Source organism: Myotis myotis, unplaced genomic scaffold (genome assembly GCF_014108235.1).
Source record: "Myotis myotis isolate mMyoMyo1 unplaced genomic scaffold, mMyoMyo1.p scaffold_m19_p_14, whole genome shotgun sequence".
NCBI classification, from domain to species: Eukaryota; Metazoa; Chordata; class Mammalia; order Chiroptera; family Vespertilionidae; genus Myotis; species Myotis myotis.
This window is the reverse complement of record NW_023416318.1, coordinates 20,392,186-20,407,265: the sequence shown is the minus strand read 5'-3', so window position 1 is coordinate 20,407,265 and position 15,080 is coordinate 20,392,186. Positions and strand designations below refer to the sequence as shown.

General features: G+C 43.5%; 1 protein-coding gene across 2 annotated transcripts in view; it reads left to right on the top strand.

The window, feature by feature from the left end:
- Positions 1 to 8,016: 8,016 nt before the first annotated feature.
- The window catches only part of KIAA1841 (KIAA1841 ortholog), a 55,367-nt gene continuing 48,303 nt past the window's right edge, over positions 8,017 to 15,080 (top strand). Inside the window, exons 1-2 of one of the 2 annotated variants that reach the window (XM_036334442.1) lie at positions 8,017 to 8,159; positions 8,863 to 8,960. The gene's annotated coding sequence lies outside the window, so the exon portion shown is untranslated. The remainder of the gene's footprint in view (positions 8,160 to 8,862; positions 8,961 to 15,080) is intronic. The other variant, XM_036334441.1, reaches the window with a different exon arrangement.

The window sequence follows — 15,080 nt, the reverse complement described above, 5'->3', positions numbered from 1 at the left end:
ATCATCAGTTCATTCAATTTTAATACCTGTCTCATCCCTAGTAGCTTTTCCAGAACTCTTAATTTCACCGTGAATCTCCATGAGTTTTCCCAATTCAAATTTGGGCTGCTTTAGCATTTTGACTTTTCTAACAAAGACATAATGGAGCGGATAGATTGGCAAGCCTTTTCTGTCTTTTCCAATGCTATCTGGAATCAGTTTATTGACCAATTCTTTCAAGTCACTTGTCTCATCTCTCAGTTCATGATTGCCATCATCCATATGTTCTTAACTCCAAAATTTATATCTTCAGGCCTTTTATCTGAATTCCAAAATCATATCCACCCACCACTCTGATATCTTCACTTGATATCTGAAGTTTAATATGGTTAAAAATCCTGACCTTCACTTCAAAACCTGTTTTTCCTTCATTCTCTTTCTTGTGCTAGTAAGTGGCAACTACATTTTTCTGTTTGTTTAGGCCAGAAGCTTTGGAACCCTTTTTTATTTCTCTCACAACCCTCATATTATTGTAAGAGACTATGACTTGTTGCTTGGCTTCTGCCTCTACTTCACCAGACCTGTAGTCACTTGTCAGAATAGGAACAGAGTATTCATTTTTTTTAAAATCTAAGTCATATCACAACACCCTCTGCTGAATTCCTGCCAGAGGCTTCCCATTTGACTCAATATCAACTCAAAGCCCTTCTAGGGCTACAAGTGATTATGACATCTGACCCGCTTTCAACTCTTCACCTTGCACTTTCCTCATAGGCGCCACATTGCCGCCTTGCAGCCACTTTCATATTCTAGCCATGTTTTCACCTTTGGACTTTTGCACATAGTTTTTCTTAGGTCTGGACATTCCCAGAAATCCTCATACCTTTCTGCAACTTTCTGGTCATTGCCCAAGAGTTCTCTCGATGAGCCCATCCATGTCACCCTGTTTTAAACTGCAACCTCTGCCTTAACTTTGTAGTATACTGGTATATTGCTTCATGTCTTCCTGCATCCTACACATGAAACAGTACCTAGCATATTTGGGGCACTCATATCCTGAAAGAATGAGCGGATAAATCATAGTATCTTTTTCCCATACTCTCATTAATGTCAGAAAGTTTCACTGTAGAAAGAGCATATGAAATTAATCCTAACATAATAAGTGTACAGGGTAAATCAATAACTTAAATTCATAACTACGTACTAGCTATCGTATGCATTATTTCCCTAGATAGTCATAATGCATCAATGTTTTGTTTACACTGTTAATAGACAATATGTGGAAGGAATATCAAACTATATGCCTTTGACCAGTTAATTTTTATACAGTTTAAACTCAGTTGATTATTTTTATTTTTTAATATATTTTCTTTATTGATTTCAGAGAGGAAAGGAGAGGGAGAGAGAGATAGAAACATCAATGATGAGAGAGAATCACTGATTGGCTACCTCCCGCATGCCGGACATGTGCTCTGACCGGAATCTAATTGACCTCCTGGTTAATAGGTCAATGGTCAAACCCTGCACACCAAAGAAGTTTTCGTTTTAAGCCAGTATAGTACATTGCAGTTGGAAAGTAAGCCCCAGAGAAAAGGCCACAAGTCACTTAGGTAGCATATCTTTTTATTACTTTTTTCCTCTTTATTGTCGAAAGTATTATATATGTCCCCTTTTTCCCCCCACTAGCCCCCTCCAACTTGCCCCCGCCCTCTGCCCCAGGCTTTCACCACCCTATTGCCTGTGTCCGTGGTTTAGGTAGCCTATCCTTTATTTTTAATTTTTATTTTTAATATATTTTTATTGACTTCAGAGAGGAAGTGAGAGGGGAGAGAGATTGAAACATCAATGACGAAAGAGAATCATTGATCAGCTGCCTCCTGTACACCCATACTGGGGATCGAGCCCACAACCTGGGCATGTGCCCTTAAACCCAAATCAAAGGGCACATGCCCGTAGGCTAATGCTTTCCACTGAGCCAAAGCAGCCAGGGCAGATAGCATATCTTTTAGAAGGCAACTGCTTTTGGAATACATTTGACTTGCTTCCGGGATCTGTGGACTTTTGGATCCCTCTTTCTAATCAATTCTAGAAATTTTACAACAGTGATCACCATTCTGTTTGTTCTCTCTGGGATTCAAATTAGACATATGTTAAACCTCATTCGGTCCTCCATAGCTTTGTCCTTTGCATTTTCTATGTCTCTGTGTGCGGCAGTCTGGATAATTTTTCATGTATATTTGCATGTTCACTCTTCAGCTGTTTCTAATTTACCGTTGAATTCATTCACTGATTTCTTTAAATTTTCATAATTATATCTAAAAGTTCTTTTTCTTTTAATCAGCTTGTTCATTATTGGTCATTTATTGTGCCCTTTTTTAAGGATGCCATGTTAATATCTACAAGAACTCCCGTATCTGCAATCCTTAGAAGTTCAAATGTTTATTGTCTGTTTTGATGGTCACGCATAGTGTCTGGCTTCATATTTATGGTGATCTTTCTGAGCTTATTGCTTGTTAATCTGTGAGTTCTGCAGGCCAAAGCTAGGAAGGCTTGACTCCACAGAGGATTCACTTCTGCCTATACTGGAGGCATCATATTCTGGGACCAACTAAGTCCTTCCTTGCAAGTCTTAAGTAAGAGTAGGAGACCAGGATCAGTTTCCCCTCCCCCTCACTCTGCTGATTGGCACAAAGCTCAAACTCCTGACAACTTCCGGCATCTCCCCTCAGGGCACCCATACCCCTCCCTTCTGCCTGCAGTTTCTAGCTCATTGGTTTTGATAGATTTTTGCCTGCTCCCCAACTTCCTATGAGACTCAAAGTGCTTTAATGTGTATGTCCCAGACGGGGTCTTGTGCAGCAGGAGAGCCTCACATGTAGTCCACCACAATGCCAAAAATTAGAACTTCCCTCCAATTTCCAGAGACTCATGGCCAATTATTTTAAGTTTTACATTGTGAAAAAAATCAATAAATGTATTTTTTTCTTTGCGATATTTTTTTAAATATATTTTTATTGATTTCAGAGAGGAAGGAAAAGGGAGAGAGAGATAGAAACATCAATGATCAGAGAGAATCACTGATTGGCTACTTCCTGCACACCCCCTACTGGGGACCGATTCCCACAATCCAGGCCTGTGCCCTTGACTGGAATAGATAGAACCCGGGACCCTTCAGTCCCCAGGCCGATGCTCTATCCACTGAGCCAAACCAGCTAGGGCTCTTTGTGATGTTTTAGCTATTAGTATTTACTTTGTAAAAACTAATAATATTTACTTAGTAAAAAACTACTCCTTAGTTTGAAATTAGCTGGGAAACTCAATATTCTTAATGGGATGTAAGGAGAAACCAGGAAGGAAGAAAGGATATTAACACCAGAAAGTAGAGAAGCCATAATTTCTACTAATAAACTTAATAAACCTGCACGCATGTACATTTTATATTTTTTCCCCATTTGCCACAGATTCTCACAGGTCCTTAAACTAAGACATTTGGGAACTTCTGCTTTAAGGTTTAGGAGATTCCTTAGTGCCTTCTGATTCAGGGGGGGAAAGCAGATATATTTATAACAATGTAGTTTTCCGTGTGTGTGTTTTAGTCTGTCACAATATTGTTTGAAAATGTTCATCCATATATGGTACATGGCAACTAAACTCATAAATTGATTGGAAAAATCCACTCCTTGCCCTGACCGGTTTGGCTCAGTGGATAGATCGTTGGCCTGCGGACTCAAGGGTCCCAGGTTCGATTCCGGTCAAGGGCATGTACCTCGGTTGCAGGCACATCCCCAGTGGGGAGTGTGCAGGAGGTGGCTGATCGATGTTTCTCTCTCATCGATGTTTCTAACTCTCTATTCCTCTCCTTTCCTCTCTGTAAAAAAATCAATAAAATACATTTAAAAAAGAAAAATCCACTCCTCAACCATTGTATTAATGATTAGACATATATTACTTTACTGTTTTTCCATTTGTATGTGAAAACACAAATTTTTTAAAGCCAACCAAAATGAACTTATAAATGGTTAACACATTTTTCATTTGAAACTTGTTAATATTCATTAAGTTCTAAATAATATCTACTTAGAGTTGTTGGGAGGAAACTGTCTTAAGCACCTAGCAGAGCAACTGACATATAGTAAAGGTTCTTGTTAAAGGTGATTAGCATTGTTAATTGTTATCTGCAAGTTTGAATCAGCAGCTATCTTTAAAGACCAAAGACCCACTCTAGCTGGTTTGGCTCAGTGGATAGAGCATCAGCCTGTGGACTGAAGGGTCCCGGGTTTGATTCCAGTCAGGGGCACATGCCCAGGTTGCAGGTTCGGTCCCCAGTAGGGGGCATGCAGGAGGCAGCCGATCAATGATTCTCTCTCATCATTGATGTTTCTATCTCTCCCTCTTCCTTCCTCTCTGAAATCAATAAAAATATATTTAAAGAAAGAAAAAAGAAAAAGGCCAATGACCTGCCAAGGGGATCATGTGGGACAATGCCCTTTAGGAACAGGGATATTCTCTTGTACATCCTATTAGAAGAGTGGGATATTCTCTGCCTGTTGCTAGCACAGATACTGAGGGACAGGGGGAAATATTATTGTTCAGAAGTAAGCAGTCAAGATTCTGCTATGTTGGGCATAGAACTGCCACCCACACAAACACATATGTGATTCCACCATGTGGGACTTGGAGTCTGAACATGAGGCATATTAATTTAAGGGAGTTTTGTGAACAAGAGCCCACTTTTGGGTAGTAAAAAGAATTCTACACTGGGATATAGTAACTTATCAGAGACATTTGGGAAGTGATTATGGTCTCCAACATGATTTCTTCCAGACTTGAAGCAAATAAAGGAAATATGCTTATTGATCTATCTTTTACTTTTCCACATTTTATTCCTTTTTGTTGTTTTATACAGCTCTTTGCCTTCTCATAAAGTTATTATTTCATGTTTTATTATTAAACCTATTTTTATTGATTTCACAGAAAGGGAGAGGGAGAGAGAGATAGAAACATCAATGATGAGAAAGAATTATCAATTGGCTGCCTCCTGCACGCCCCCTACTGGGTTGAGCCCACAACCCAGACATGTGCCCTGACCGGGAATCCAACCGGGAATCCAACGGTCATTGAACCTGACCTCCTGGTTCATAGGTCAATGCTCAACCACTGAGCAACACCAGCTGGGCACATTATTTAGTTTTAAATCGTGCTCTGCAGTGATGTTTGGTACCAGCTGGAATCCAAAAGGCATTGCATTTTTATTGTCTTTTATCCATAAACATTTATCTGAGTGTATATATAATTTTTGTAGTACTAATGGAGTTCCTTTTTAGTTTCATATTTCACTAGTTAAAAATGTTTCAAAAATAAGTTACTGTAATGAAGTCAATAATAGAGGTCTGGGTAGCATATAACCCTTGAAACTAGACTGTTGTGTAGAGGCTCACTCTCCCATAATTTAAAAGTGGGTGCACAACTGCTCACATGGAGCCTACATTATCTGGCCTTCTCGTCTATAGTTAAACTGTAGCCAATGGGATATAGTGGAAATGATACATGTGATTTCTGGATCATGCCTTAAAAGTCCTGGGGCTTGCATTTCTTGCCCTGTCTCCCATTTCTTCTGTGCGGGGTGGAAGTAAGAGTGAGTGTTGGCAGTCATTTCAAGATGCCGCAATGGAAGCTGTGTGTCAAGATGGCAAAGCAGCTATGTCAGCCCTGAATTACCACCTCTACTGTAATTTGACAGAGAAATAAACTTATATCGTGTTTAAGCTCCTGTATTTTGGGTATCTTTGTTAAAGCAACTTAGTCTGTACTAAACCTAGTAGAGGGATAGATGAACTTGTGAACACAAAAGAGTTAGACTTGCCTAGGAAGGGAAAGTGGATGGAAGAGCTGGGTTCAATTGCCCATTCTGCATAAAAGGCCTCAGGAAGGAACATCTGTACAATACCAAAGAAAGATTCTTCTTTGGGCAAAGGTCATTGAACCTGAGTTGGCTATTTGACCTTGGACAAGTCACTTAAAATTTATCTGACCTTAACGTAAAAAGATTGAAGCCCTTGCAACTGTGGCTCATTTGGTTGAATGTTACCCTTGCACCCAAAGGCTGCTGGTTCGATTCCCAGGCAGGGCACATGCTCAGGTTGTGGGCTCAATCCCCCCCGCCCCCCCGAATGACCAGTAGCGGTCATTCAGGAGGCGGCCAATTGATGTATTGCTCTCACATGGATGTTTCTCTCTCCCTCTTCCTTTCTCTCAAAATCAATTAAAAAGTCTTTAAAAAAAGATTGAAGAAGTTGATTTTTCAAGGATCCTTTCTAGCCCTGTCATTCTATAAATGAATATCGTTCTAGAAGAGACTGGAGAGAGATGAGGATAAACCTCAAACATTAAGTACCTGAATTGATCCCCCAGAGATGCATAGTAATACTGGTATGTGGATCAACAGCTGGAGCAGATATTACGGATGGGGTCCAGTAGTAGAGACTATTCTCTAATGTGTCTACTTGCAAACTGGTTAATTCTGGACTGATTTCCTTTCTTTTTCTTGAACCTTGCTAAAAGCAAGGAGTGGCAGCCAACACACGTGACACTTGGGAAGAGTCAGCAGCCTTCCAGCCTGCAGTGTGTTTCTACCTGCCAATGCCATATAGATCAAGTTTCTGTAACAAATAGGTTTTTTAAAAAAATGCAGTAGCTAAAGCAAGATGAACACTTTCCTCCCATGTAATAGTCCAGAGGTAGACAGGCAGTCTAGGGCCTCTTAGGCAACTTTGCTTCACAAGGTAATTCATGGCCGAGGTCCCTTCCTTACTGCTCTGCAATCCCTTAGGGGTCCTTCTTGTTCTCATAGTTTAAACGGGCTCCCCATGGTCACAACTGGGTTGCAGCCCACGTGAGAGGGCGAAGAGGAAGTACAGAACAAGCAGTCTCTCTTACAAATGTACTGACTGGTATCTTTGTGGTACAAAACTTACCTAACTTTAATTAACGTCTTTGTGGAACAAAAATAGTAAAAGATTTGCAGAGTCACAGGTGATACAATTGGGAAAAACTGTGCAGTTAGCCACTTCATCATCAGGTCTCATGGCAGTAATCATTCATTTGGGTAGGGCTTTTCGTTCTCTGTCCTTTCTGACTGTGACATTTAGTTTTTGGTTCTCAGAATAGACAGATTCCAAGTGGAAATTTAAAATGTGTGTAGTATTTACCCTACGAGATTGGGCTTTGTACGCCTTACGAGGTTCCCAGTGGCAACACTCACAATAGCATACACATGCTGAACCTATTGTGAATAAAAATTGAATTTGTGCTCTAACCGGTTTGGCTCAGTGGATAGAGCATCGGCCTGCAGACTGAAGGGTCCCAGGTTTGATTCTGGTCAAGGGCATGTACCTTGGTTGTGGGCACATCCCCAGTAGGGAGTGTGCAGGAGGCAGCTGATCGATGTTTCTCGCTCATCGATGTTTCTAACTCTCTATTCCTCTCCCTTCCACTCTGTAAAAAATCAATAAAATACATTTAAAAAATTGAATTTGTAACCCAGAGCTATTTACATTTTCCCCCACAAAAGATGCCTCCTGATAAAGACAATGCTTAACCCAAGACACTCTTCGTGTCCCTCGGATCATACAATGTTGCCTCTACTAACCCAAGCAGCGCTACCGAAGGGACCTGCACCGAAAACCATTTCGTCCACCCTTTGTTCGAGTTCATTTCTCTCTCCCATGTTCCCCCTTTCTTCTGGACTCGGAGTTGGTCACCTAGGATCGGCTTGGAGGACCTGGTTGCTAAGAGACAAGACGCTGGGAGGGTGGGGACGCTGCACTGCGACAGGCCCGGGAGTGAACGCTGAGGGGGGGCAGGGGAAGACCGGGCCAGGCGCCGCGGCCCCTGCTGCAGCAGCCCGTTCGGCTCCCTCCCGCCCGACAGGAGCTCGTCGCTCATTGGCTCCGCCGCTGCGGCGCTGGCCCGCGATTGGCCGGGCGGCGTTGGGCGGTGCTCCCCCGCCCCCGGGCGCTGGTCCCGGCCGCTCCCACGCGGGCGGGGCGGCGTGTGAGGGCTCCTGTGAGGGCTGCGGCCAGGGCTGCCGGCGGGGTCGCGGGAGCTTATGGCCGGAGCGCGGGCAGAGCCGGCCGCCGCAGGGGACGGAGGTGCAGCGAGGGCCTCCCGGCCCTGTGGAGGTGAGCCAGGCGCCGAGGGGCTCGGGGGCCGGCCGGGGCGGGGAGTGCGGCGAGGGGCGGGGCCGCCAGCGCGTTCCCGGCTTGGCCTCCATCCCCGGCGGGACGGCCGGGGTCCCGCTCCCCGAAACGACCTCGAACGCCCCCAGCGCCGCCTGCAGCCCCGCCCACAGCCCCGCAGCCCCAGAGCCCCTCCACCCGCCCCGCCCCGCCCGCGCACCAGCCCCGGAGCCAGCTCTGCCCGCCGCCCGCCCGCCCAGCCCCCGCCTCGCCCCTCTGCCCGCGCCTTTGTGCGCCCTCCCCTCCCGACCCCCGCCGGGAGCCTCTCCCATCCGTCCCCCCCACCCCCCGGGTTTAGGCGGAACCGAAGCCGGAGGCGTCGCGAGGGACCCCCTGGCCGGACGCTTGCTGGGCTCTGCCCTGTCCATCCGGGTGTCCGATGGGCTTGGACTGCCCCCTCCCCGTCCTGAGCCAGCCGGCTCCGTCCTCGTCCGCGGGATGGACGCGCCGCAGGCTCCCCGCGTGCGGATGACTCAGGGTTACTCCCACCCGGTCACCCGAGGCCCGCACCCGCCCCGCCCCTCGCTGCCCGTCCTACCACTGCTCAGGGACAGTGGTCACTCTGTAGGAGCCTTGTCCGTTTCAAAAGGAAAAAGCATCAGATGCCAGTCGTGGACCCCTGTTGGCCTTAGATTGTTCTTTGTAGATACATTTCAGTAAACCGAGCTTGTGCGAAGGGGGAGAGGACGTGAAGTGCACGCTTAAAGCGCGTTGTGTATTAAACAAGTAGAATTTTTATTTCCGGTAAGTCACACGTTTCTACTTAAACATTAACTTTTAAAATATACTTTGTCATGAATGGGAGTAGAGTTAGTCAAGGTATAATTTGAGCTTCGAACTTTTCTTTTTGTCATAGTTTTTGATAAGTCTGTACTCCCCTCTGCCCCCCAGAATGGGATGCACTGTGACAGCTCCTTTGTTATCCATCAAGTATTAAGTATCCTTTCATACTTATATTCAGACTCTAAGGCAGCGGTTCTCAACCTGGGGGTTATGACCGCTTAGGGGGTCGAACGACCCTTTCACAGGGGTCACCTAAGACGATCGGAAAACATATTGTTTTTGTGATTAATCACTATGCTTTAATTATGTTCAATTTATAACAATGAAATTGGGGGTCACCACAACATGAGGAACTGTATTAAAGGGTCAGGGCATTAGGAAGGTTGAGAACCACTGCTAAGGGTTGCTTTCTTGAACATTCATTTAGCTGGAATTAGTACAGGGTGCTCTTCCCTTGTTTGGTGTGATTCAGTTGTGTAAAGAAAATGTCAACAGAAAACAAAAAAATTTTCATCTTGGAGAAACCAAGATGGCGGCATAGGTAAACACCAGAAATTGCTGCCTCCACAACCACTTCAAAAATACAACTAAAAGACAAAACGGACATCATCCAGAACCACAGGAAGGCTGGCTGGGTGGAAATTCTACAACTAGAAGGAAAGAGAAAAGCACACTGAGACTCAGGAGGTGCAGAAGTAAAGTGCAGAGGTACGAAGGCACACATGGAAAGGGCCGGCAACTGAGGACGCGGTTGTCTTTTTCAATCGGGAGGGAGTCTCAAGCTCCCGACGGCCCTGAATCCAGTTGTGGGCGAGTCTCTGGGGACCCAGACTCATACGGGGAGAAACTGAAGTGTTTGGCATCGATTGGAACTCGAGGGCAGCTTGCTCTCAGAGGTGCTTGCAGCGATTACCGGGACACTGAGACGCAGGGCCTCTTAGGGTAAGACTGAGGAGCAGCCATAGCTGCTTTATCCGCCCTGTTGATCCCCTGAGACCCCGCCCCACCCAAGCTGTGCACAGAGGCTTTTGCATATGAAAGGCCTGGCCCTTTGCAATCTGAAAATTACCTAACAAACTGCAGCTGGGTCAGAGAGACCCAGAACTTCCAAAAGAAGGCCCAAGGCCTCACAGCAGCTTGCATTGCTTCAGCTGGGCCTCTTCTGGGCACCTCCAAACCTCAAACAAAGAAGAGGAATCTGCAGATCTCTCCATAGCTACTGCTGGGTAGCCTCAGGCAGAGGCTAAGTTAGCACCTCCTTAGAGATCCAAGAGCCAGTGTACCCAGTGGTCAGAGTGGGACCATCCAGATTACAACTCCTCAGATCCATAAGGGACACACTCAGGGGGCAGACTCAGTGAGCACCAAAGCCCCATTGAAGCAAGTCTTGCCCCAGAAGGGTGTCTCCAGCACAGCTCTCCCACTGCAGACACAGCTGATTCTCACAGCCAATTGGCCTGGAGGTCAATTCCTCCCAGTGATACCTACAACAATCAAGGCTTAACTACAACAAGACTGTGCACAAAGCCCACAAGGGGGTGCACCGAGAGTGTCCACCTCAGATAATTGGGGAGGCTGAGCTAGTGGGCCCTATAGGACACCTAGCACAGAAAGCCACTCTATTAACACAGGGAAGCATAAAAAATGCGGAGACAAAGAAACAGGTCACAAATGACAGAAATGGAGGAAACCAAACTACTGGATATAGAGTTCAAAACCACAGTTATAAGGTTTTTCAAGAATTTTATAGAAAGTGCCGATAAATTTAGTGAGACCCTCAAGAAATCTAGTGAGACCCTCGAGGTAATGAAAAAGGACCAACTAGAAATTAAGCATACACTGACTGAAATAAAGAATATTATACAGAGATTCAACAGCAGAGTAGAGGATCGCAAGAATCAAGTCAAAGATTTGAAATACGAAGAAGCAACAACCAACTGGAAAAACAAAAAGAAAAAAGAATCCAAAAACATGAAGATAGTGTAAGGAGCCTCTGGGGCAATATCAAGCGTACCAACATCCGAATTAGGGGGGTGCCAGAAGAAGAGAGAGAGCAAGATATTGAAACCTATTTGAAGAAATAATGACAGAAAACTTCCCCTACCTGGTGAAAGAAATAGACTTACAAGTCCAGGAAGCACAGAGAACCCCAAACAAAAGGAATCCAAAGAGGACCACACCAAGACACATCATAATTAAAATGCCAAGAGCAAAAGACAAAGAGAATCTTAAAAGCAGCAAGAGAAAAACAGTCAGTTACCTACAAGGGAGTACCCATACGACTGTCAGCTGATTTCTCAACAGAAACTATGCAGGCCAGAAGGGAGTGGCAAGAAATATTCAAAGTGATAAATACCAAGAACCTACAACCAAGATTACTTTACCCAGCAAAGCTATCATTCAGAATTGAAGGTCAGATAAAGAGCTTCACAGATAAGGAAAAGCTAAAGGAATTCATCACCACCGAACCAGTATTATATGAAATGCTGAAAGGTATCCTTTAAGAAGAGGAGGAAGAAGAAAAAGGTAAAGATAAAAATTATGAACAACAAATACACATCTATCAAACAGTGAATCTAAAAATCAAGTGAATAAAAAATCTGAAGAACAGAATGAACTGGTGAATATAATAGAATCAGGGGCATAGAAAGGGAGTGGACTGACTATTCTCGGCGAGGGGGTGGGGGTGCGGGAAGGAGTGTGGAGGGTGCAGGAAGAGACTGGACAAAAATCGTACACCTGCCCTAACTGGTTTTGCGCAGTGGATAGAGCATTGGCCTGGGGACTCAATGGTCCCAGGTTTGATTCCGGTCAAGGGCATGTACCTTGGTTGTGGGCACATCCCCAGTAGGGAGTGTGCAGGAGGCAGCTGATCCATGTTTCTAACTCTCTATCCCTCTCCCTTTCTCTCTGTAAAAAATTAATAAAATATATATTTTTAAAAAAATGCTACACCTATGGATGAGGACAGTTGGGGGGGTAAGGGCAGAGGATGGGGTAGGAACTGAGTGGGACCCTCTGGGGGGAAAAAGAACAACTGTAATAATCTGAACAGTAAAGATTTAATTTAAAAAAAAGAAGATTAAGACTACCCACTTTGAAAAATTGTATCAGCTTCAGGTTAAAAAAGTTTTTTTTCATCTCTAAATGATTTAAATTATTCTTTTTTTTAACAAATAAGTTTATTTTTTACATATATGTATTTTATTGATTTTTTTACAGAGAGAAAGGGAGAGGGAGAGGAATAGAGAGTTAGAAACATCGATCAGCTGCCTCCTGCACACTCCCTAATGGGGATGTGCCCGCAACCAAGGTACATGCCCTTGACTGGAATCGAACCTGGGACCTTTCAGGCCGCAGGTCGACGCTCTATCCACTGAGCCAAACCAGTTAGGGCTAAATTATTCTTACACATGTATATTGTGAGTACCCTATTTGAAATATACATACACGTTTTTAAGTATTTAGTCCGGACTGTATTTTTGATTAGCTAGTAGGTGCCTACACATTGTAGGACACAATAAGTATTTTAGGAATTTTAAATAAATGTTTTGGAAGTGGAAAAAAAAGTACCCCTGTTCCTTGCCCTGAACTCTGTTTTAGACTGAGACCCAAATAAATTGTACAAAACTACCCTATGCCCTAACATGCATCCCAAATTGTGTGGTGTGAAAAAGTGATGATGTACCAGGCACACAGGTGGAGGACAGTGAAGTTCTGGAAAATCTATTTTTACTTGGGCTCATTTACAGTTATTAAAATTATTCTTAGAAATTTTTAATGCCAATAATGGCCAAAATAGGAGGAAGAAAAATAATAATAGTGGTGACAAGTTATTTACTGAGCACGTTTTGTATGCCAGATAGTGTGCTGGATGCTATATCTATTACTATTTAATCCTCACAGTAACACCAAAGGTAGGTATTATTTTCTTATAGCTGAGACTATTGAAAGTGGTAAAAACTGGATAAGAATCTAGATCTGACTTTTTTACTCATTTTGTCAAAAGGATACTTCATTGAAAAGTTACTGTCTCTTATCTGCCACATTTATCTATATGAATTTGTTTAATCTGAGGATGTCCAGAATGGTAATGTTACTACTACAAACATTACATAGTCCTTACTGTGTACCAGGTAGCACTGTCCATATGTCCTCAAAAGTATGTGGGCTAGCCACTATTTTTTTGTTTTACAGATGAGGAAATTGAGGCACAGAGATAAGTAATCTGAACCATGTAGTACCTTAAGTGTTTCTTTTTAATGCTCAGGCAGATACATGTAGGATAACTTTATGTCTGCCACCTGATGTCTTATATCAGTGTTTTATGGAAACAGTTACATAGTCCTAATCATAGTTAACCCTTACTGAGAGCTTCTACATTCCAACTCCCCATCTGAACATTAAAACATCTCGCATAATCCTCAGCACAATGCTAGGAGGTAGATAACTCTCATTCGTGAGGCGCTTTCATTGTTTTCAAAGTGCTCTCACAAAATAATCCCTTTGATTCTCTCTATGATGTCAGTCAGAAGAATTATCATCTTTTTAAAAATACATTTTATTGATTTTTTACAGAGAGGAAGGGAGAGGCGTAGAGAGTTAGAAACATTGATGAGAGAAACATCGATCAGCTGCCTGCTGCACACTCCCTAATGGGGATGTGCCCGCAACCAAGGTACATGCCCTTGACCGGAATCCAACCTGGGACCCTTCAGTCCACAGGCCAACACTCTATCCACTGAGCCAAACCAGTTGGGGCGGTATTATCATCATTTAGTCTAACTACTGAAGTTCAGATCACTTGCCTTGACTAGCATGTGTGGAGTTAATACTCAAAGCAGAGCTATGGACTCCTGGGTGCACTGCTTTTGGCACTGCACCAGTCTGTCAGTGGATTCTTGTTTTCATACTTCATGCCCTACAATAGATGTAGTTTTCCGTAGTAACAGCTTCTCTTTGGTGATTACATTCCCAACCCAGAATTCATCATCAGTTGAATCATAGATATGACTAGCCATAAACCTTTGTCTTATTTTCATATGTAAGTTTATGTTCTAACTTCAGATAGAATGCCTGGCCCATAGCAAGGGCTCAGCACGTGTTTGAATAAGATAAGAGACGTCTCACATACATTGATACCAAAAAAAAAAAGTTTTTTAAAATTATTTTTTAAATCTTGGCTTTATTGAAGTATAATTGCCAGAAATACTTAAACTTCTCTAAGTTTAAATGTCGTGGCTTCATTTTTGTTCTGATACCACAGCCTTCCCCCTCCCTTACCTCACAAGCAGAAGCTTTCAGAATTATTTCTTTGAATTATAACTGACTTCAAAATTAGACTGTCTTTCTCTACCCTAAGTCATCATTCCCAGCCTGCTGTCTCCCTGTAATATACCTCTTGTATATAATGGAAACAACATGGATGTGAGCGTCAGTTTTACCTTGCCCTGCCTCTTATTACTTCTGTGGCCTTGTACTTCTCTGAACCTATTTCTTCATCTTGTAAAAGTGGGGAGAGCACCTTTCTTATAGGGGTGTGGTGAAATTTTATTGAAATAACAGTTCTACCATCCTAGGAAGTACTCAGTAAATAATAGCTGTTATGTGTCCCTCCTCTGCCCCTCTGGCTCCCCTCTGCTTTGGCTCTCAGAAAATTATATTAAAAAGATCCGTTTGTCTGCTAATACTTCGCGCTAAACCATAAACTCCTTGAGGACCGGTACCATGCCATATTTATTTTTGCATCCCTGGTGCTTGGCACATAGTTGGGACCCACTGAATGAATATTTATTGCACTACATGCATTCGGAAAGCCATCTGGAGCCTTTTTTCTTGGTGATCCTATTGCCTGAAGATTTTGGACACCCTTGGCCACTGCACATGTTATTCAAGGGCTCCTAGATTGAAATAGGGGATGTGGTTTGTGGAGAGTCAGGTGAAGAAGCAAGGGAAGCCTCCATTCTGCTCAGTAAGTGCCTGTGTGTGGAGGTGTCTTGGCTTTGTATATATGAGTGTCAGGGTGTGTATTTAAGGATTAAAACTTATCGGGCCAATTGTTCCATTGCTTCTGAAGACAAG